This window comes from Protopterus annectens, chromosome 5.part0 (assembly GCF_019279795.1).
Source record: "Protopterus annectens isolate FY-2018-M chromosome 5.part0, PAN1.0, whole genome shotgun sequence".
Lineage (NCBI taxonomy): Eukaryota > Metazoa > Chordata > Ceratodontiformes > Protopteridae > Protopterus > Protopterus annectens.
This window is the reverse complement of record NC_056735.1, coordinates 598,058,808-598,081,166: the sequence shown is the minus strand read 5'-3', so window position 1 is coordinate 598,081,166 and position 22,359 is coordinate 598,058,808.

Genomic DNA, 22,359 nt, shown 5'->3' with positions numbered 1-22,359 from the left:
AGTATCATGTAGGTCTGATCTACTGGCCAGAAACCTTCTCAGCTTCTTCATTTCGTTTTTTCCTGCCACAAATCCCAAACATCCTTATATATTTTCCTATTGAAATCTTTTGTTGCAGAAATGAATTTGTTTCAACCTGCATCCCATAATAGAGACTACACTCCTTTAAATTCCCACTTTGTCACCAACATATCATTGTACATACTGACTGTACTTTGCTGAGGCTAGTAAAGTGACATAATGTTTATGTAACAGCTAAAGTGAATTATTTTTCAAATATTTAACTATTAAATATTTTTGTATAGGGAGAAAACAGATCTTTTACACTGCAATAGTAAGAAGAAAACTGTTTTATTCTCTCATTTTTTTATTAGTGAAATGTTGTTTTCCATACAATTGTAGAAATTAAAGATTCAGGAATACTAGCTGTTTCTTGATTTTATTCTACCTGGTCTATGAAGTGTCAGTGATCAGTTACATCTAAATGAGCAGAGCTGCTTTTCTTGATAGCTAAGAAACAAATCCAAATACTTGACAAACACTTGCAGTTCATCTGACTCCCGCAATGAGTAAGTTGGGAAATTGGTTATTCTAAGATAATTATGATAGTTCTTTGTGGAGATTGGCTCTATTTTACGGGTGTAGGTTTTATCAATAAACAACTGGAAAAATGCTTAGCTTGAAGCACCAACATGTGAAAAGGAAAACAGCAAACACCTTATTATACCATATATCATCACAAAAATGTCCAATTAAAAAAGCTAATGGGGTAAGTGCAACTCTGTCTCCCAATATCTCACTCAGTAGCAGATGAATATATCAAATAAAGGCTTATAAAAAGCTGCAGCTCCAAAAGATGTGTAACCAGTCCACTACTGCATCAATGGTACATTTCCAACATGTAGGGGGAGAAGCTAGAAAAATTCTGTCAGGTCTTGTTGGGGTATAAAAAAACTGAAGAGTTATTACCAACCATAAAATAAGTACTTCTTAAGATTTAGTAGCATATCCAAGTACATTTAAGAGAGTTGACCAAGTTTCCTTACTTATTATCATCTTTAGTTTTTTCCCCAAAGGGTTCTATATTTATCTGTAAAAACAACATATTTTACCCCAAAATACTATAGGCTTCCCCGTCACTCCTTTGAAGTTAGTTTTCACTACCCATCTGTTTTGTATCAAACAGATTAACCTTGGTATATCTCCTTCAGAAGTCTTAAACAGCAGTAATTTCATTGCTGCAACAGCCAGTCCCAATAAGCTCAAAGTCTGGTAATGCCAGACCAACAGTGGTCAGTGGCAATGCAATTAGTGCTGCCTGAACCCTATGACATGTGTTCCCCCATATTAAGTTTAATGCTAGCCTCTTCAGTTGAGTCAGTACTAAAGTGGATATACATACTGGCATGGTCTGTTTAGCATAAAGAAACAGAGGAAGAATGGACCAGGATAGGGCATGGATTCAATGAGGTATAAGTAGACATAAAGGTCTCATATATGTATTAATTTTTTCACTTTGTGGAGAATTGCTGTTGCAGTCAATTACCATGAGCTATGGCTTGTGCTGAGAATCTGTACTCCAAGATAAGTCATTGTATTCTTATCCAATATACTTGAGAGGATCTGCCATTGATCTCCCAGAAGGGAAGTATTAACTCTGTTTCTGTTTTGGAAGTATTAATGTTATATCCTTTCAACTGGCCAAATTGTTTTAACATCTGTCTGGCCTGGGGGAAATCTTTATCAGTTTGATAAGGCAGAGCAGCAGGTCATCCACAAATAATGCAAACTTGAATTATCTTAAACAAAAATCTGAATTCAGCCAGAGGAGAGATGTATATTTTAGCTGTTACCATCTCAAAATATATTGCACAAAAGATAAGGAGACAGTGGGCACTCCTGCTGTGTATCTTGGCTCCTGCTTTCTTATATAACTGCCTACATAAGAAAACAAATGAATGACACTGGGAACTTAGGTTCATAGGTTCATAAGTTCATAGGTGAGTACTAGGCTAATGGCTCTGGAGCCAGTACAAGCCTAGCCCAAGAATATTCCCAGTCATCCTGCTGCCGGACTTAGTTCCTTGTGCCCTATCGAGTAATGCTGTTGAAGTGATCCCCGGGGTGAATTTCCTATTACCCATCCACTCGTCAAGATTTTTCTTAAAGAGGGCTAGTGAGGTGCTCTGCTTGATGTGAATGGGGAGTTTATTCCGGAGTATGGGAAGTCTCTGGGTCAGCTACCTGTCCCTCCAGCAGGTTTTGTTTATTGTGGTGATGAGGTTGAGGTCTTTGAAGCATGTGAAGTGGAGGGATTGAGACTTTTTCAGATGAAGCATGTCTAGCAACATTGGATCAGACATGGCTTTGTACGTCAAGCAGAGATCACCTCTAAGTAGGCGATATGAAAAAGAGTAAAGCTGGAATTTTTTGAGTCTTTCAGTATGGGGGATCTGTTTGAGTCCTAAGATCCTCTTTGTGAGGAACGTTTGTGGCCTCTCCAGTTGTTGTGTCTAGTGAGGTACATGCCAAATGGGGCATTGTACTCTATAATGGGTCTAATGAGGGATGAGTAGAGAGGGTTTATGACTTCTTTCTTCCTGGATGAGAAACCTTTTGTAATGAGGTGTGCCACATAGAAGGACTTTCTAATGACAGTGGCAATATAGTTGTCGAAGGAGAGGTTGCTATCTACCTGTGTCCCTAGATCTCTTATCACACCATTGTAGTTAAATGGGCTACTGTGAATGTGGTAGTTCATGGGCACCATGTTTTTCCTGAAGGAAATGTCGATGCACTTTTTAGTATTGCGCTTAAGGCCATGGTTGTGGCACCAGTCATTGGTCTCTGTGAGGCCTTTTTGTAGGATGTCTACATCAGCTTGAGAATCAATAATAGCTCCCAGTTTGCAGTCATCCATGAATTTGGTTAACTAGAGTCCCTTCAGAGAAGTAGATGCCAAACAGGAGAGGATGCAGAACTGATCCCTGTGGGACTCTACTTGTAACTGCCTGGTAGTCAGATTTGGAGTCTGCTACTTTTAGGTTCATAGGTTCTTTTCTATTTATTTCTGTGCTGAGGTTCAAGTCCATGGGGTCTTTCTAATTGCTGCAGGTGTGAAGGATGTTTGTGTCAGCTGGTGACTAGTTGTTCCATAGCATTTGAGTTTATAAATTCACCAGTGGGTTCTGTCAGTGAGCCAGTTGGCAATCCATCTTATGCTGTAGGGGTTAATGCCTAGGTTAGTGAGTTTATCAATGATTCCTGAGTGGGGAATGGTGTCAAAGGCTTTGGCTAGATCAAGGTAGGCTGTATGGACTACCTTGCTTTCATCCACCGCTCTTGTGACAGATTCGAAGAAGTCTATCAGGTTGAGCAGACATGACCTGCCCTTCAAAAACCCAAACTGCATGGGGTCCAGGGTTTGAAGGTTCCCTATATTCCTATTTATAAGGTTCATAATGATGTGCTCCATACACTTACAGATCAGGCTTGTCAGGCTAATGGGCTGTAGTTACCAAGGTCGGTATTCGCTCTCCCTTTGTGGAGTGGAATGACTGAAGTGGTGCACCATTTGGTGGGAACAAAGCCTGAAGTGAGTCTGTGGTTGAACAGGGCACTCAGGTGTGGTGCCAGTTCCCTTTGTAATTTATGTAGAATACAGCCAGGTATATTATCAGGTCCCATGGAAGCTGTATTCTTGGCTCTGGACAGTGCGGTTTCTACCTGTGCAGCCATGATATTAGGGATTTGGCATTCCTCTGGTATTGGGATGGGACCTTTAGGGAGGTGAAGGAGGGGTAAAGTTTGCACTAAACCTATCGGCCACAATATTGGCAGTATCAGTTTGTTCAGTAAAAGTGGTGCCGTTGTGCAGTAGCTCAGAGCACATCTGCGTATTGTTATGCAGATTCTTGACATAACTAAAGAATGCCTTATGGTTATCTTTAGTATCTGTAGCAATTTTGCTTTTGTAACTAGCTTTGGAGGATTTGATGAGGGATCTCAGTTTTTTGCTGAGATTTACAAGGGAATTGTTCCAGTCTTTGGACTTTTCCCTTTTCTGCAACAGTTTTTTTCTTCTCTTATAGTTTGTTAATGGCAGGGGACCACCAGATTGGCTTCCTTGTTTTGGGGGACAGCATCGTGGTTCTGTTTGGTATGGCCCGATCAATGCACTTGTGTAAATGCTGATACAGTGCCTTGGTGTATGATTCAGCAGCCATACACCAATTCCCCATTTGCATGGATGACGTGAAGTTTGCCTTCTGTCTTTAGAAGCTCAAAAGTGGCTTTGGAGAAGTTCTTCACTGTGATTTCCTTCATGGGGGGTGAGGGTGGTATGTGGATATCAATGGTGATTAACTTGTGGTCAGATCTAACCAGGGAGGAGTTGATTACTGGTGTAGAGCAGTGGTCCTCCATGTTTGTAATATCCAGGTCGAGAATGTTTCTACCTCTGGTTGGGGTGAGAATGAGCTGGTCCAGCAAATGAGTGGGAACAGAAGTAATTGTACTAGCTAATGGATGGGTAGTTAAAGTCTCCCAGTATAAGGTTATTAGGTTAAACCTTAATGTTTTCCAGAGTGTTCAGGAATGCAGAGTGGGAGTCTTGGGACATTGTGGGGGATCTATAGCAGGCTGTAACCTGGATTGCAGTTTTATCCAGTGTTAGTTGTGCCTGAAGTATCTCTGATGCATTATGTTGGGCAACTAGTCTGGAGGTGTGCGTATCTTTTATGAAGATGGATACACCACCACCTTTGGGGCTTCGGTCCACACCTGATATAGGGCTTTGGTTCAGATTTAGGGCCCGAAAGGTATGATATGCATTGTAGCCTGGTAGCGTTGGCATGCTCTATGGAGCCTTGAACCAGGTCTCTGTTACTGCACAGATGTTCATGTTCTCCAGTTTAAGGAGTGACTCGAGTGAGTGCATTTTGAGATTTAGACTTCTAGTGTTGAGTAGCATAACACTCAGGTTGTGCTTGCTTGCAGTTGTTATGGCGGTAAATTTGTCTTCAGGGCATTGCCTAAAAAAGGCACTATAGTGGTGGCAAGAGCCTTGGCCAGTATCTGGAATCTCAGGGGTGACAAATGCAGGCCGTTTCTGGCAAAGCATCGAGGTATGTCGATCATGTCATCCCAGGCTGGCAGATACTGGATCCCCTTTGAATGACACCAGAAACTTAGCCAATTATTGAAATCAATCATGTACTCAAGCACTATGAACAAACAGTTCTGATCCACTTTGAATGCCTTCTCTGCATTCATACTAGCAATCAACACAGGTGATTTTTTTTATATCTTCAGCATCTACTTGTATGAACACAGTCTTTAAAATATTTCAAAAGTATTCAACTTAATCCAGATAGATTAAATGAGGCATATAGCTGGCTTATTTTCTGGCCATTATTGCTGTGAAGTGCCTGTATTCGCGGTCAAGCACCAATACTGGCCAGTATGAGGCTGGGTTCAAAGGGTAATTTCCAGATTTCACTATGACAGATGTTACAGCTTCATTCCACAAATATGATATTTTGTTTGTCTATATAACATATTTAATCAACCAGGAAGAGCCAGGGGAGCAAGGAAATTACAAGATCTTCTCTTTCAGCAAGTAGGAAATAAACCTGTCAATGATAAATCTCGGGTGCTATTTTCCTGGCAGAGATGGCAACATAAACTTGTCGTGCCTGCTCCTTTTGTATGTCAATTAATGGGATGCCAGTCCACTCAGCAAGTATCTGCTGCATGCACTGCATTCAGACTGTGTGTTCCTCTCCCTCAGGAACTCCATTAATTCTAATATTTTTGCACCTGGCCTGGTCTTTCATGTCTATCAGTTTAGTCTCTAAATATTCTAATCTGTTCTCAGTATGGGGAATTTTCTGACTTGTATTTGTCAATTCCTCATCAATTTTAGTGAAGGAATCAAAATGAATGGTCTTGATCAATTCAATATCTTTCAACTTGACACTGGTTTGTGTCATGTAATACAAGTCTGAAATGGCCATTTTCTGAATCTTGCAACTAGCATACTAAGCTTTTTATTGATTTCTTGCATTTCAAGACATGACACATTTTCAGTCCACTCTAGCATATCAATGGCCTCCTTTTCCAGTGTTTGCTGTTGGTTAAAAAGCTGTTTTTCTTAACTTGATAGCACAGGTTTAGTTCCCTTTTTGGACATTAACATGACATTGCAGCCAAGTAACATTTTTTGTTTGTAGATTAGTATCATCACTTTTTCAAAAAGGTCACATTAGCTTAGTAATCATTTCCTGGTGGGGGAACCTAGCTGAATCGCATCCTACTCCTTGCATGACATTACTGGAAGACTTGCTTCTTAGTATGTTTTACTGTAAAGTATTAATTGACTAAAGGTACTTCAGCGGAATAGTTGATAGAATGGTTAGATCTTGATTTTGTATTTGAATAGTTTTTGGTTTAATTCTCCCTGGAATATTTTTATTTATTGTTTTAACAAATATATACATAAAAAATATTTTGACTCATCATAACCTAGTACTGGCTCAGATTTTTTGGTAGTTATGGTTTGTTCATATTGGTATTAATAATTCCATCTGTATTGCAAACTAGCTGTTGAAAGATTTGATCTAAAAGTTTAAATCATGGGCAAAACAACTGTACTGATATTTGACCTTTGTCTAGTGTTGCTGAAAAGATATTAATTGTTGTTCATATACTCATGGGTATTCAATAAACTCCAGATAAGATTTGCATGAAGCCTACACAGAGTTTATGTGTTTGCGTGTTGGGCAGCAGTGCTAGTTACATATTTAGTGTTTAAAAGTAAACAAGTGTGATTTTGTGGATAGCAACAGTGTTGCCGGCCAGGAAATAATGTAAAGCAACATGAATAACACCAAACATACAGACCTGTTTGCCTACAGGCAATCTATGTGTGTGGGACTGCGAGGAATGCCACAATGACTACCAGGGTTAATAATATAGCAATGTATATGGTCCAAACACATTACAAGACAGTGTATACAGTGCAGAGCACTGTGGAATCTAATTTCAAGCATACTGAATGTGTAAATGATCTGTAACGGTACATGGATTGCCATTTATAATAAACAATCAGGGGAAGTGTGTGTATTGAATAGGGACACACAGATGAATTGAAGGAATGAATACAGGGAAAGTGGACAGGTGAAACATCTTACTGTATAGCAGAGGAAGATGTTTAAATAAAGACCATTTCTTCCCTGGCTGATCCACTTCTGGCTAACTCATCTTCTACATTTCTTCTCCCTGATTGACATATAATGTAATGGCAACTCAACAACTTATCTCTGTTTTCTAGTCACATGAAAGAAGTAAAGAATAACTTTTCATCTCCAGACATAAGAATGTAAGGTATCTATCTTCTATTTTTTGAAGAAAAGAACTTATTTTTGTTTGCTCCTAGATATTTTGATTGTGTTGCTCTGTACATTAATTTAAAATATTTTAAGTGTTTATTTCTACGTATGATGTTAAACTACCTACCTACTGTTAAATACCTACCTTTTGTATAAAAAAAATATTGTAATACATATGTACATAATTGTCTGCTACTTTGGAGATTTTTATCCCTAGGCTTCTGCTGAAAATGGGTTATTTTGACCTAGATGGACTTCCCAGTAAACAAATGTCAAATAAATAAATAGACAGTAAATAAATAAAGACAGTTGTAGCAGGAACACTAATCACATATCGACATGATACAGTACACACTGCACAGTGTAAATGTATATTATGTGACTGTCACACAAGGTGACAACAATGGAGAAGATGTCTTTGTGATATGAACGTCTCAGCATGTACAATGAAGAGGACATCTATCAGGGATGTTATATACAATAGGGGTTAGCTGCATATTGTGAAGCTGTGCAAAATGATTTCTCTCAATATGACTGTAATGTCAGCAGAGTTCTCCACCAAGTGGGACAATCAGTTACAGGCTCATGGGCAACAATAAACTGAAACATGCATAGTTATGGACAATATCAGAATAATACCGCCAGTAATCCCATGTCTCTGACATAACATATGTGACTGAGAGTGATCATAGATGTTTCTGCATGCTTGTGCAACTATTATGAGATGTCATCAATTTATAAGGGTAATCAAGCAAACTGTCCTGACACTGTAACATCTGCTGGAGGTGCTAGGAAGGAGACTGCTATACCTGTATGTATTATGAACAAACAAGACAAGACAACCAAGACTAATTGACAGTTGTGTATGGTATATATATATATATATATATATATATATATATATATATATATATATATATATATAGATAGATAGCACAATCCATACTTTCATGAATGTAACCCATGCCATCAATGTTGTCCAACAGCTACGTATGTAGTGTGTGCATCACTTACTAAGCAATCTTCAACAGGACCTAGTGGACCAGATTACCATCTTATGTCACTATAAACTGAGAGCTTTGTTCCAGCAGAGAAGAAAACAGCTGCAGTAATCTCCTTGCACAGAGGTGGGCCATCAACCAACCTTAGGAAATATTGACCTATAAGTCTAACCAGTCCCATCTGCAAGGGCATGAAAAGAATCATCATGGACCTTATCAACAAGGATATAGGTGACCTTCAAACTCTACACCCAACCCATTTTAGCTTTGCTAAGGGTAGATAATCCTTATTAAACATAGTATACTTCTGCAACAAAGTCACCAAAGAGCTGGATGAGGGTAAGACAGTACATACCACCTATCTTGATCTGTCAAGGGTTTTGATACAATCCTCCACTCAGGTATCATTGAGAGACTCTTCCAGCTGGGGACTAGCCGTTATGTTGGTAGATGGTTAGCCAATTGGTGAAGTGACAGAATACATATTGTGAAAGCTGGTGAATCAACCTTTACCAGTACAGCCATCACCAGTGGTCTACCATGGTGATCTTTGCTGAGCCCTTTACTGTGTGGAATCTATTTCTTGGAAGCCCAGGCTAAAGTATATGGTCTTCGGTTTACAAAATTTGTTGATTATTGCAGTCCAGGCTAAAGTATATGGTCTTTGGTTTACAAAATTTATTGATGATTGCCTGTCGGGTGCAAACATTGAGTCCTCCAGTGGTGTTTACATATTACAGGAGATGCTAACACAGACAAATGATTGGTGCCAAAGCCGCACAGTTTACAAAGAAACACAAAAATCCATCTTTATATTTGACTTCTGTAAAGTGGAATTCCCCACTAATTATTGACAACACCTCCCCAAAGCTCAAACATAGTGGTGCAACACCTGGGAACATAGGTATTGAGCAATCTTAATGTCAACCACCACGTTTTCACAGTTGCAATGAAATCCTCCTATGTTATGCACCTCATAAGTCAGGCCATCATATCCAAGTGTGAGGATGTTATAATATCACTGTACTTGAACCTCATCAGAACACTAACAGAGTACAATGCTCCCTTTTGCATGTACCTCACTAGACAGCTGCAGCAGCTGGAGAGACCAAAGGGGTTTCTGAACAAGAAAATATAGGGCCTACAAACCATGCCATGATGTACATGGATAGACTGAAAGTCCTGTCACTATACTCTGTGTCATAGGATGAGGTGACTTGTGCCTGGTCTCCCCTGATGGAAATGCTTTATGTCTGCAAATCTAATGGCACAAGAGTCACTTGCTCTGGGGATCTTAACCTAGCCTGTGACATTAACAAAAAAAGCTTGATAGGCAGCTATAGCTGATGACATCAGCAGAGACTGTTGAGAGGAAGATAGTAAGAGCAGTGTCCGACGTGGTGGTGCAACATGCTGTCTCTAATGTCAAGCAAATGCACAAACACACACACACACACACACACACACACACACACACACACACACACACACACACACGCACACACACGCACACACACACACACACACACACACACACACACACACACACACACACACACACACACACACACACACACACACCAGTTGACTGCATTGAGAACACAACCCTTACTTATCTGCTACACTGAATAGAGACATCTGTGTTTAACACAAGCACCACAGCACAAGTCTCGCTAGAAGACTGTTGGACAACACTTTATAAGTGAAGATAACAGCAGTGTCTGGTGAGAAGAAGATGGTAATAATAGCAGTGTCCTACATGCTGCTGTAAAATGCTCTTTCTAATGTCAAGCAAATGCAGAACCTAGGGCTGTGCCAAATATTTGCTTTGTATTCGCTTCGGTTCTGAATAGCAGGCTGAATAGTCTATTCGTATTCGGCCAAATAGTGGTGCTCAGACCAAATATGAATAATGGTCACGTGTCCCTGTGTCTCCATATATGCAGTCCTGTACATGAGTAAGCTCAATGGCAGAACCAGTCTGTAGCTGTAGCAGCAGCATGGTCCATGTCAACTGGTGGGCTGCCTGTAACGTAGTTGTACCAGTAAGATTTTACCTACTTTAACATGGAATCAATGGGGTGCTGTGTAAAAACATAGCTGTGGTAGAATGTATTGAAGGGAGGTGGCTGCCATCATGTTAGATATTTTATGCCTGTGCATGCTAGGCCATTGTTGCGCCAGTGAGCTTACTGATATACAGGACAGTCATCAGCATATTATTGACACTGTGCTACCTTGTAGCCTATTTTGTATGATCGTATTATAGCTGTAACCTAAGTGAAGATTACATTTGGGTAGTTCTCTGATGGATAAGCAAAGTCAAATTTGGAGTTATTTCAAGATATGTGATGAAACAAAAGCAATGTCGCAGTTGTGCAAAGCAGCCATCTCTCATGGAAGTGGATCAGCAAAGTCATTTACAACATCTCCCCTAAAAAAATAATTTCTCCTATAAGCATCCTGAGGAATACAAAGAAGTCTTTAACAAGAAGAAAGCAGCAACAGCAAGTGGGACATCTGACACTCAGCAGACTGGTAAGGTTCAGCAAACACTGAGCGACATGATTGGCAAGAAAAAAACATGGTCCATTCATAGTCCTGAGGTGAATAAAATACATTGTGCCATCAGAAAAATGTTTGCCATTGACATCCAGCCATACTCAATTGTCGATGATAGAGGCTTTAACGAATTGATTGGTGTACTTGAGCCTAGATACGTGCTACAAAACCGCAAATACTTCACTGAAAAAATAATACCAGAGATGTACAACACAGTGTGGGACCATGTCCAGACTGCTATCAGTAAAGTACAATTTCTCTCTCTGACCACAGAAGCATGGATGGCACAGACAACAATAGAATCTTCCATGAGCTTACTGCACATTGGATTGATGCCACATTTGCACTCAGATCTGCCATCCTTCATTGTCAAAAATTTGATGGACAGCACACTGGGTCTCGACTAGCTGATGCTCTGCTTGACATGATGAATCGCTGGAATATTGACAAAGAACGTGTCCAATTGGTCTTACGTGATGGAGGTGCCAACATGGTCAAAGCGTTACGGGATGCGGATTTGCCCAGTGTCAGTTGTTTTGCCCACACTCTGCAGCTGGCTCTGAATGATGCTATTCTGACACAGCCATCTGTTGCTGACTTGATAACACTGTCATGGAAGATTGTGGGGCATTTTCAACACTCTTCAAGTGCTACCTTGTGCCTTCATTCCATCCAAGAAGAACTCAGTGTACCAAAACATCAGCTTCATCAGAACTTGTCATCAGGTGGAATTCAATGTATCAAATGTTGGATCAGCTGTTGGAGCAAAAGAGAGCTTTGTCTGTGTACGTTGCTGAATGTGTCCCTGATAACAAACCAGTGGACTTTAGCAACAAGAATTGTTGCAATTCTTTGGCCATTTGAACAACTAGCGCATGAAATAAGCTGCAACAATTCCTGTTTTTCAGTGATCCTACCAACTGTTCAGGCTGTCTTGTTGTACCTGCAGAAAGACTTAGCTGATAACGGAATCAAAAAGACAGTCAGTGAACTGATAACATCCTTAACAAGGAGATTTTCCGACTTGTATGAAAATGGCATTTACACAGTTTTGGCCAGCTTGGATCCACACTTCAAGCTGCATATCTTGACACCTGTGCAGCAGGTAAAAGGCAAAACAGACATTGTCACTGCAATGTTACTGTGTCAGCCAACTTCAATTCAGCCTACAAATCAGCCATCTGAAGTTGTTTCTGAAGTGACCGAAGTGAATGAACAACCACCAACAAAAAAGACAAAGACAGCAGCAGAAGACTTTTGGTTATCTTGGGATCAGTTGCAGCCTGTTCGGGCACTGAACAGTGAAAATTCTGTCTCCATAGAAACAGAACTGAACAACTTTCTGACAGAGTTCTGTGTTCTGAGAAACACTGACCCACTGAATTGGTGGAAAATGAACATGTCCAGATTTCCAACATTGTGTCATATGGCTAAGAGTTACCTTTCTGCACCACCTACAAGCACGCCAGGTGAACGTCTTTTTAGTATGGCTGACGATGCCTTCAGTGAAACAGGAAACTGCCTTAATGCTGACAACATGGAACTATTGGTCTTTTTGAAAGCTAATGCAGTATTCCTGAGTTAAATGTACATCAGTAAAAAGTTTGACAGCTATTTGGTAACATCAGTAAAAAGTTTGACATTTACTTGGTAACATCAGTAAAAAGCTTTGACAGTTACTTGGTAACATCAGTAAAAAGCTTTGACAGCTATTTGGTCATGGCACCATTGTGGTTTTTTAGTTTATATTTATTTTTTGGTTTTGTGGTGAGTTAAATGTATGTATATGTACAATAACAATTTCTTACTTTTAGCCCTTGCTGCAGTGCACAGACAGCAGAACACAGCACAGAACAGTTTGCAAAACTTGGCTTGCTGTTTATCTATTTTGTTTAGTGCTTAGTTTTAGTGCTTAGTTCACCTCATGACTTGACTAAAACAACTATTCATATTTGTATTTGGCCCAATAGTTGGCGCAACTTTTATTTTCGACCACATACTGTCAAACCCCTATTTGGCACAGCCCTAGCAGAAACACACACACACACACACACACACACACACACACACACACACACACACACACACACACACACACACACACACACACACACAGCTGTTGACTGTGGTGAGAACTGGACCCCTGCATGACAACAGACCTCTGTATTTAATGCAATCACCACAACACAAGTCTGACTTTCACAAGACTGTAGGAAAATTTATATGGGATGATATCAACACTGGATGTTGAAGAGGAGATGTTGGGAGGTCTGCATGAAATGGATGTGTAGACATGTGCAACTGTCAAAATATTGATGCACCATGTGTAGATCTATATTAGAACATCAAAGTTTCACAAGTTCGAATGTTCTAACATTGACCCCTATTCAGCAAATACTGACAACATCGAACATGCAGAACAGTGAATTTTTTCCTAGGGAAAAAATTTGCTGTTCTGAAACACATACACACAACACAAACACACTAAACAAACAGCAATCCACACACACATACACCTAAAATCTTACAACTAACCCTATACTAAACTGTACAGACACCACTAACTATCCACTTACCTTAACCCAAACCCTAACCCTAAGGTCCATCACTATCGCACACTCACCTCACCTGCGTCCTAACCCTAACTCACCTACCCCGCCCTAACCCTCACGTCCACACAATAGCACACATACCTAACCTGCTCCCTAACCCTAACTCACCTAACCCGTGCCCAATCACACACTTACCTGAGCCCGGCCCGTAACTTTCCACCGCAGCTTTGAAAATAGCGAAAAGATAGAAATGGACAACCAAATTCTTTCCCTAGGAAAAAATTTGGTTTTCTGTCATTTCACTATTTTCAGCATTTGCTGAATAGGGGTCGATGTTAGAACATTCAAAGTAGTGAAACTTCGATGTTCTAATATAGACCCCCATGGGTTTGGAGTGGTAACTGCAGGATACTCAGTTATGCTGTTCTGACTACACACACACACACACACACACACACACACACACACACACACACACACACACACACACACACACTAGTTGACTGCAGTAAGATTCAAACCCTACTTAACTAAGTACATGGACTAGAGAACTCTGTACTTTTATGCAAGGGTCATAGCACAAGTCTCACGTTTATAAGGCTATAGGACAATTTATAGTGGATGGCATCAGCACTGGATGATGGAGAAGAGATGTTGGGATGCCTGCACGAAATAAATGTGTAGACGTGCAACTGTCAAAATACTGCTGCACCATGGGTTTGGAGTGGTAACTGCAGGATACTCAGTTATGCTCTTCTGACTAGACATACACACACACACACACACACACACACACACACACACACACACACACACACACACACACACACACACCAGTTGACTGTAGTGAGATTCAACCCCCTACCTAAGTACATAGACTAGAGAAGTTAGTACTTTATGCAAGGGCACAGCACAAGTCTGACTTTTATAAGGCTGTAGGACAATTTATAGTGGATGGCACCAGCACTGGATGTTGGAGAGGAGATGTTGGGATGCCTGCATGAAATGGATGTGCAGGCATGTGCAACTGTCAAAATATCGGTGCCCCATGGGTTTTGAGTGATAACTACAGGACACTCAATTATGGTTTTCTGATTACAAACACACACACACACACACACACACACACACACACACACACACACACACACACACACACACACACACACACACACACACACACACACACACACACACACACACACACACACACACACGCAAACATGTACACAAGCACACACACACACACATGCACACACACACACACACACACACACACACACACACACACACACACACACACACACACACACACACACACACACACACACACACACACATACCATTGGACTGCAATGAGATTACAACCCCTACCTAAGTACCCCTACATAAATATATGGACTAGAGAACTCAGTACTTTACAGAAGCGCCATGGCACAAGTCTGGCTTTTACAAGGCGGCAGGACAATTTATAGTGGATGGCAACAGCACTAGATGTTGGAGAGGAGATGTTAGGATGCCTGCATGAAATGGATGTGTAGCCATGTCCAACTGTCAAGACATTATGTTACCAGATTGATGAGTGTACAATGTGTAGTATTTGCTGTTGCATTTCCAATGTGCAACTTTACACACTTAATGCAAACAGGTGAGCACATTACTACAAGTATTGGAAAATCTGAATGTGTATTGTCATTATAAAAATGTGCATGGTATATAAGAAAGCATTTGCTCTTTATTTATGTAGCTTAGTTGACATATTTGTGAACAAGGACTGAGAGATCAAAGTTGTAGTGCATGGGAAAGGTAATGGATGGCTGTATTGTAAATATCTGTTATTTTCTTAGAAAGTGCCTTACTTTTCTATGCATTTTCACATGTAGTTTCATGGCACGAAACTAAATGGACAGTAAACAAAAAGAATGCATGCTATTTTTCACTATGCACACCATTGAGTAGTGGGGATGCATGATGGATTGCAAAGTGTTTCCTCATGTGAGATACACATTGATACTGCTATCCCTATTTTGCATGTCAGGCCTAGAATAAACATGAGCTTCACTGATAAAATTATGAGTTATGCGTACTGAGTGTATGAATCACACCTGCTGCTTACTGACCCTGTGGCAGCAGATGTTAATGCATTGATACATTTCTTTGGAGCCCAAATGATATAGGTTCTGAATCCAAGTGTATGTAATAGTTTTAAATAAGTAGTAATAATGCAATGAAATGATTATTTATACTACATTCACTGTGTGTTATTGTGTGTTACCTTAGAGCAGCATGTTTAAGCGGCATTGCATGGAGGTAACCGCACCAGGGAAGTGTCATTCACCATCACGTGGCAGTGGTGTTCATAGGTTCATAGATGTGTACTAGGCTAATGACCCAGGGGCCTTTATAAGCCTAGCCATAGGATTACCCTGGCACTGTGCCACCTGACCTTAGTTCCCAGTGCCTCTGTTGAGTAGAGCCACTGGAGTTATCACCAGGGTGAATTTTCTATTTCCCATCCACTCATCAAGATTTCTCTTTTTTTTAATCATTTTTATTTCAGAAATTTAATATACAATAAAGTTAAATGAAATGATCTCTTTTTCTCTCTTTTTTAAAAACACAAAATGAATTTTACATGAAATAAAAACACAAAATTAAACAGTTTATAAATATATATACAATATGTTCACCATGGATCTAATGCATTTAAGATATTTTATAAATATGTAAATGATATATACTGTAATATTGAACTACTTTTGTAACAAATTATATATTTTATTCCAACTGTGAAGTGTAGAAGTATTTTTAAAACTTATATTCCCGATGGTCTGTTTTTCCAAACAACAAATGTCATTAAGAAGATTTTTAAATTCTTGTAATGATGGAGAGGAATGAGATTTCCAATTTCTAGTAATTATTTTTCTTGCTAAGGTAGTATAGACTAAATCAAAGGGTAATTAGACAACTTAATACACTTTGGAACTGGAATATTAAATAATATCAAAGATTTAGTTAAACTGAAGTTTTCTGTAATGATTGCTTGCATAAAAGCATTTATATCTTCCCAAAATTTTATTAATTCATTACAATCAAAGAACATGTGGGACCAATCAGCATTTAAATGATTATTACACCTCCAACAATTTATATCTTTTTTTCAATTTTACTAATTATAAGAGGAGTAATAAAGGATCTATTTAGATATTTCCAGGAAAATATTTTCCATCTTAACGAGGAAGTAGTCATACTTGATGATTTCAATATATTGGTTTTATCTTTGTGGGAGAATGATTATTAATGGAAAAGAAAAAGTTTCAGTAACTGTCAGGGTAAACATCTAGGTCTGATTTTATAGCTTTATAAATATGAGAAAGTTTATTGGTGGGTGGAGAATTATTCTGAAGAGATAAAATCAAGTAATGTATTAAGTCTGGTGTAACTTTCTTAACAGAAGGGAACATTAAATCAATTTTACATTGTATAAAATTCATCCCTTCTTGTAGCTTCAACCAAAGAAGGGAATAAAATCTAAATTCAGCATCCAGTACATTTACTGATTTCAAATCATTATTTGATATCATTTGATACCAAAAGAATAAGTTTTTCTGTTTAAATGTACCCATTTTATTAGAATCAGAGGTAAAAAGAATACCTAATGCGTAGGCTATGGGAAAGAGAAGGAATAACCAGTCTTTATATACATTATATTTAAATATGAAATTTCTAAAAGATTTTAGCAGAAGTGTTAAATAATTACATTTGAATTTTAGGGAACAGGAGGTGGAAAGCTGATCTTTTAAGACCCAAATGGAAGGGTTGTTTATAAACAACAATTTTTGAGAATTATTTTTTATAGTATCCAACATTACTATTTCAAATAGTTTTTTCCATTTAGCTTGATAATCAGTATCAATTAGGAGATAAATCACTTTTACTATAGATGAGATTTAATAACATTCTAAATTAGGCAAAACTATGCCTCCATTATCCCAGATTTTCATATGGTGAGATAAAGCAATTCTAGATTTATTTGCAAACCATACAAAATTTTGAAATATTGCATTTATTTTTTTAATTATCCAGTAAGGAGGAGGTACAGAGATGGACTGAATAATGTAAAGAATTTTAGAAAGTAAGGTCATTTTAATAATAGTGAGTCTTTCATCCATAGAGAAAAGTATTTTATTCCATTTCTTTATTAAGTTGTCTATTATTGTAAGGCAATTATTATAATTAATTTGTATGATATCTTTAATATTTTTGGCAATTGAAATACCTAAATAAAGAATTTGATCAGATTGAGTTAGATATTTATTATAATCATCTTGTAAATTAATTTTTTTTGGTCAATTAAGAGAATTTGTGTTTTATTATTATTATTATTAAAAGTTAGACCAGATTTCTTTTGAAAAAGATTTATGTTATTAAAGAGGGCTTGAATAGATGTGTTTTTGTCTGCCAGGGTGAGAAGAACGTCATCAGCAAACAATTGTATTTTATATAATGAATTGGAATTTAGATTATAACCTATTATATTGTTATCCCATCTTATTAAGTTCGCCCATGGTTCCATAATTCGTGTAAATAGTAAATGGGATAACGGGCAACCTTGTTTAGTGCCTTTAACTAATGATATATTTTGAGAGATACTTGTGCCAATTTTAATGTATGATTGACTACCTATATATAACTAGGAAATGAGATTTATAAATTTATAGGAGAAATTTAGTTCCTCTAATAGGATGAATAAATAATTCCTGTTAATAGAATCAAACACACTGTTAATATCTAAACTAATTAACATCAAATTTTTATTTGTTTGACTGATTCAATCAAAATGAAAGTTCTTTTTATGCTATCATAAGAATTCCTATTTATTATGAATCTTGTTTGATCATTGTCAATCAGATTAGGTAAGAATTGTTTTAATCTAGCAGCATAAATGGACATGAACATTTTGTAATCTATATTGAGTAAAGAAATGGGTCTATATGAGGAACATTTGGTAGGATCTTTGTTGGGTTTCAATAAAGGTGAAATAAAAGTGTATTTCCGTGAAGGAGGGGTTTTGATAAAGTTTTGGGCAGTGTTAAAGACTTCATGAAGTAATCTGAGTGCCGACCTGGGTAATATTTTATCAATTTCTGGAATGATTCCATCATTTCCTGGGGCTTTATTTTGTTTTCATTTGTTAATTTGTGTTTGAATATCTTTAAGAGATATAGATTTGCCAATAATATCTTTTTGTTCTGTAGATTATCTTTTATTAGTATATTTGTTAACTACAAATTTTATATCTTCTTTAGGATCTGTTGTATTAGAATTTTGGTTGATATTGTTAAAAAGTTTCTAAACTCAAATAGAATGTTATGTACGTTTGTTACCATCTTTTTTTTAGGAGAATATATTTAATTGATATGATTAATTTTATTTAATATTTTAGTTTTATTGCCCAATATCTTTAAGGATTTTGGATTAGTTGAATAATTAAGTAATTTATATTTTTCTACAATTATTTTTGTTTTATGTTTTAATATTTCAATATATTTGTTGTTTAGAGAATTTATTTATTTTTGTTTATCATTTATATCTGTATCTGCATTTTGATTAAGCTTTAGACTATCTATTTTATGCTGTATATCACAAAGTTCTTTATCCCATAATTTTTTTTTATTATAATACCAGCTCATAATTCTTCCATATAAATATGCTTTTAGAGCATCCCAAATATATATTCCTGATATGTCATTTGAGCTATTAAATTCTATAAAATTTTGGATTTCAATTGTAATGAATTCTTTAAATTCTTTTAACTTTGTTATATAAGCAGGTATTCTTTTGATTTGAATAGTAGAAATATTATTGATGTAAAGATCAAAGGTAATAGCATTATGGTCAGAAATAGAGCACATTATTAATTTTGTATTACTTAGAAAGTCTAATAGGTCATGGAAACCAAAACTCTATCAATTCTAGAATGTGAGTTATGTCTATGGGAATAAAATGTGTAAAATAATGAATTTGGTTCAGCAAAATTATTAATGTCTTTTAAAAGAACTATTTCAATAAAATTTCTTAACTTTTTAGCCGAAGATGAGATCTTCCTTTTACCTTTATTAGAAGAATCATTATAATCCAATATGCAATTAAAGTCCCCTGCTAGTATTGATTTCCCTTTTGTAAAATGTACAATTTGGTCTAGATGTTGTTTAACAGTGTTAGTACCTATACCTGGTATCCAATATATATTAAATAATATATACATTTTTTTTATTTAGTTCCAAAGTTATAGCACAGAACATTCCTTTATTGTCTTTGTAGATATCTATTATTTTGGGTAATGGTAATGTGTTATTCCACATAATGGCCACTCTTCTCTTTTTTTGAGAATGTTCTAAGCTGACCAATACAGAATAATATTTATTATTTAGTTTAGATATATCCTCCGACAGTAGGTGAGTCTCTTATAAAAATATTAGTTGTGATTTATGAAGCTTAAGGTATCTAAATAAATTACCTCTCTTATTTGGATTATTTAAGCCATTAATGTCAATGGAAATACTTTTTATAGCTGACATTTAAATTAAACAAAATATGTCAGGAAACCGACCATTGGGTATTAATAGTGTAATAATTTCCAGTAATATAGTATGAAATTTTCCAATTGGAATAGACATAACCACTTTCTGATCTTTTCGAAAGTATTTACTTTTCAAATTAGTGGTGAACATCAAAAAATTTTCAAACAACTAATACCATAACTGGTTAGTGAAACAATATTTACAGTCCATCCCTCTCTGGAGTATAGAACTCCCAATTTAGGTGACATAGTATCACCTAAATTAACCCTTAAACTAGTAGCAACATTAAACCAGCTACTGTCTAAAAAATGAAGTAATCTTCAGGTAAAAGATCAAAATGTAGCATTACTAAAATTAATATGTAAAAAAGTATTGTATCAGAATTTATATTATTACTAAATGCAGTGCCTTCCAAATCAAATAGGCTATTATTTAAAAGAATAAATAAATACCTATGCCATCTTATAGCCAGCTTACCCATCTGGACAACAGGAGAGTTTAAATAAACAATTATAAAATTAGTACAATTAGACAACAGTCTTAAGGTGTTTCATTAATATGAGAAACATAAGAATTTCAATCCTCTATACAATAAAGCTAATGTATCTGAAAAGAGATATTATGTTATATATTTGGCTTTATGAAGTATGTGGAGCAAGTACCTCAAAGTTATAAAGACAAAGTTACCGACTAGGAGCCAGAGAATATTAAGTATTTATAGCCTTATGATTAATGATGTGAACTGAAAGGACTAATACAAATGTGTAACAATTTTACAATAAGGTTTCTGAGGAAAAAAAATCATATTTAACTGTAAGGGTTCATATTATAAATACAGCCAAAAGCCTTGTTTTGTTATTTAAAATGGCTATTAACAAATTACTATATATAACATTTTAGCAGAAATAAAATTTACATTTCATACTTTTACCAATTGTCAGAGTGAGAATTTAGTGTATCTTGCTAGATGTGTCTCTTGTAAGGCGTTCTATGTAGGAAAGACTAATAGGAAACTATGTGAGCGTGTAAGGGAGCACATATGTCACATAAGTGGGGGCTCTGAGTCTAATGTTTTAGCCAAACATAATAGAATATCTGGCCCTGCACATATATTCAATTTCTCTGTTAAAATTAATCCACAAGGTGGTGACATTGAGACATATGTGGAGGAATGTGAGTTGAAATGGATCATCAGACTCAGGGCTGACAAGGCACCTGGGTTCAATGATAAGGTACCCCTCAAACCAGATCTCCGAAGTAGAAGGTTGGCCGTTAAGGCAAGACACTCTATTACTGGCCATGATGGTTTGTAGTTAGTGTTTTTAAAAGAATGTATTATTACAATTTCATATATGTATAAACTTTTAGGTATATGTATTTTTATTATATATATATATATATATATACCCCATTATATATAACCTTTTATTATATTTCTTTCATATGTTTTATGGTTTGTTTTTAATATGGTGTGTGCAGGTTTTAACTTGTGAATAGTTCGTGAATTAGGTTCTATGTGACGTCAGGAATGTTTTATCCAATGGATATCTTTGAGATACTATTTAATTTGTTAGTTTGGATGACTGTTTATTGTCTGATGAAGCCAGGATGGTGAAAGTGGTAACTATTAAAACTTGGACTGTTTGCAGTAGTCCATATCTGTATCATTTTTGATCCATTTGATGCTTTTATATTGTTGGATTATACTCCATAATATACATTTGGAACTGCATGCTGTGTTTAACTTCTGTGGATTGTATTTACTTTTTGGACTGTTTGCAAATTACTATATATAACATTTTAGCAGAACTAAAATAACCAAGTAAAATTAGACATAAAGAAAAATTTAGAAATAGTCACATTATCATAGTAATAAACATGCTCTAGGAAGATTTAGATGGTGAACTGGCTAATAATAGTCTTATACAAACCAACCTATCTATTTAAGAACAAAGAAACCTAAAAAAAAAAAAAAAAAAAAAGATTGCCCTTATAATGACATCATTACTATACACCGTATCTCTTGTTTGTATAAACTTAAAACACAATGGCATGCAGTTATAAGAAACTGGTTAGCTATAACCATGGTAGGGGCTCTATAAAGAACTCTCTAACAGTACAGCACCAAAGCCTTATGCATTTTGTCACTATTGTGTCTGTCTGCTCTGTCTTTTCGCCATGCATTTGCAAACATGTGTGTCCAACTAAACAGAACATTCTAATATTCAATGCAAAGCAATATGTTAATGGCTTAAAGTGAAATCTAAGC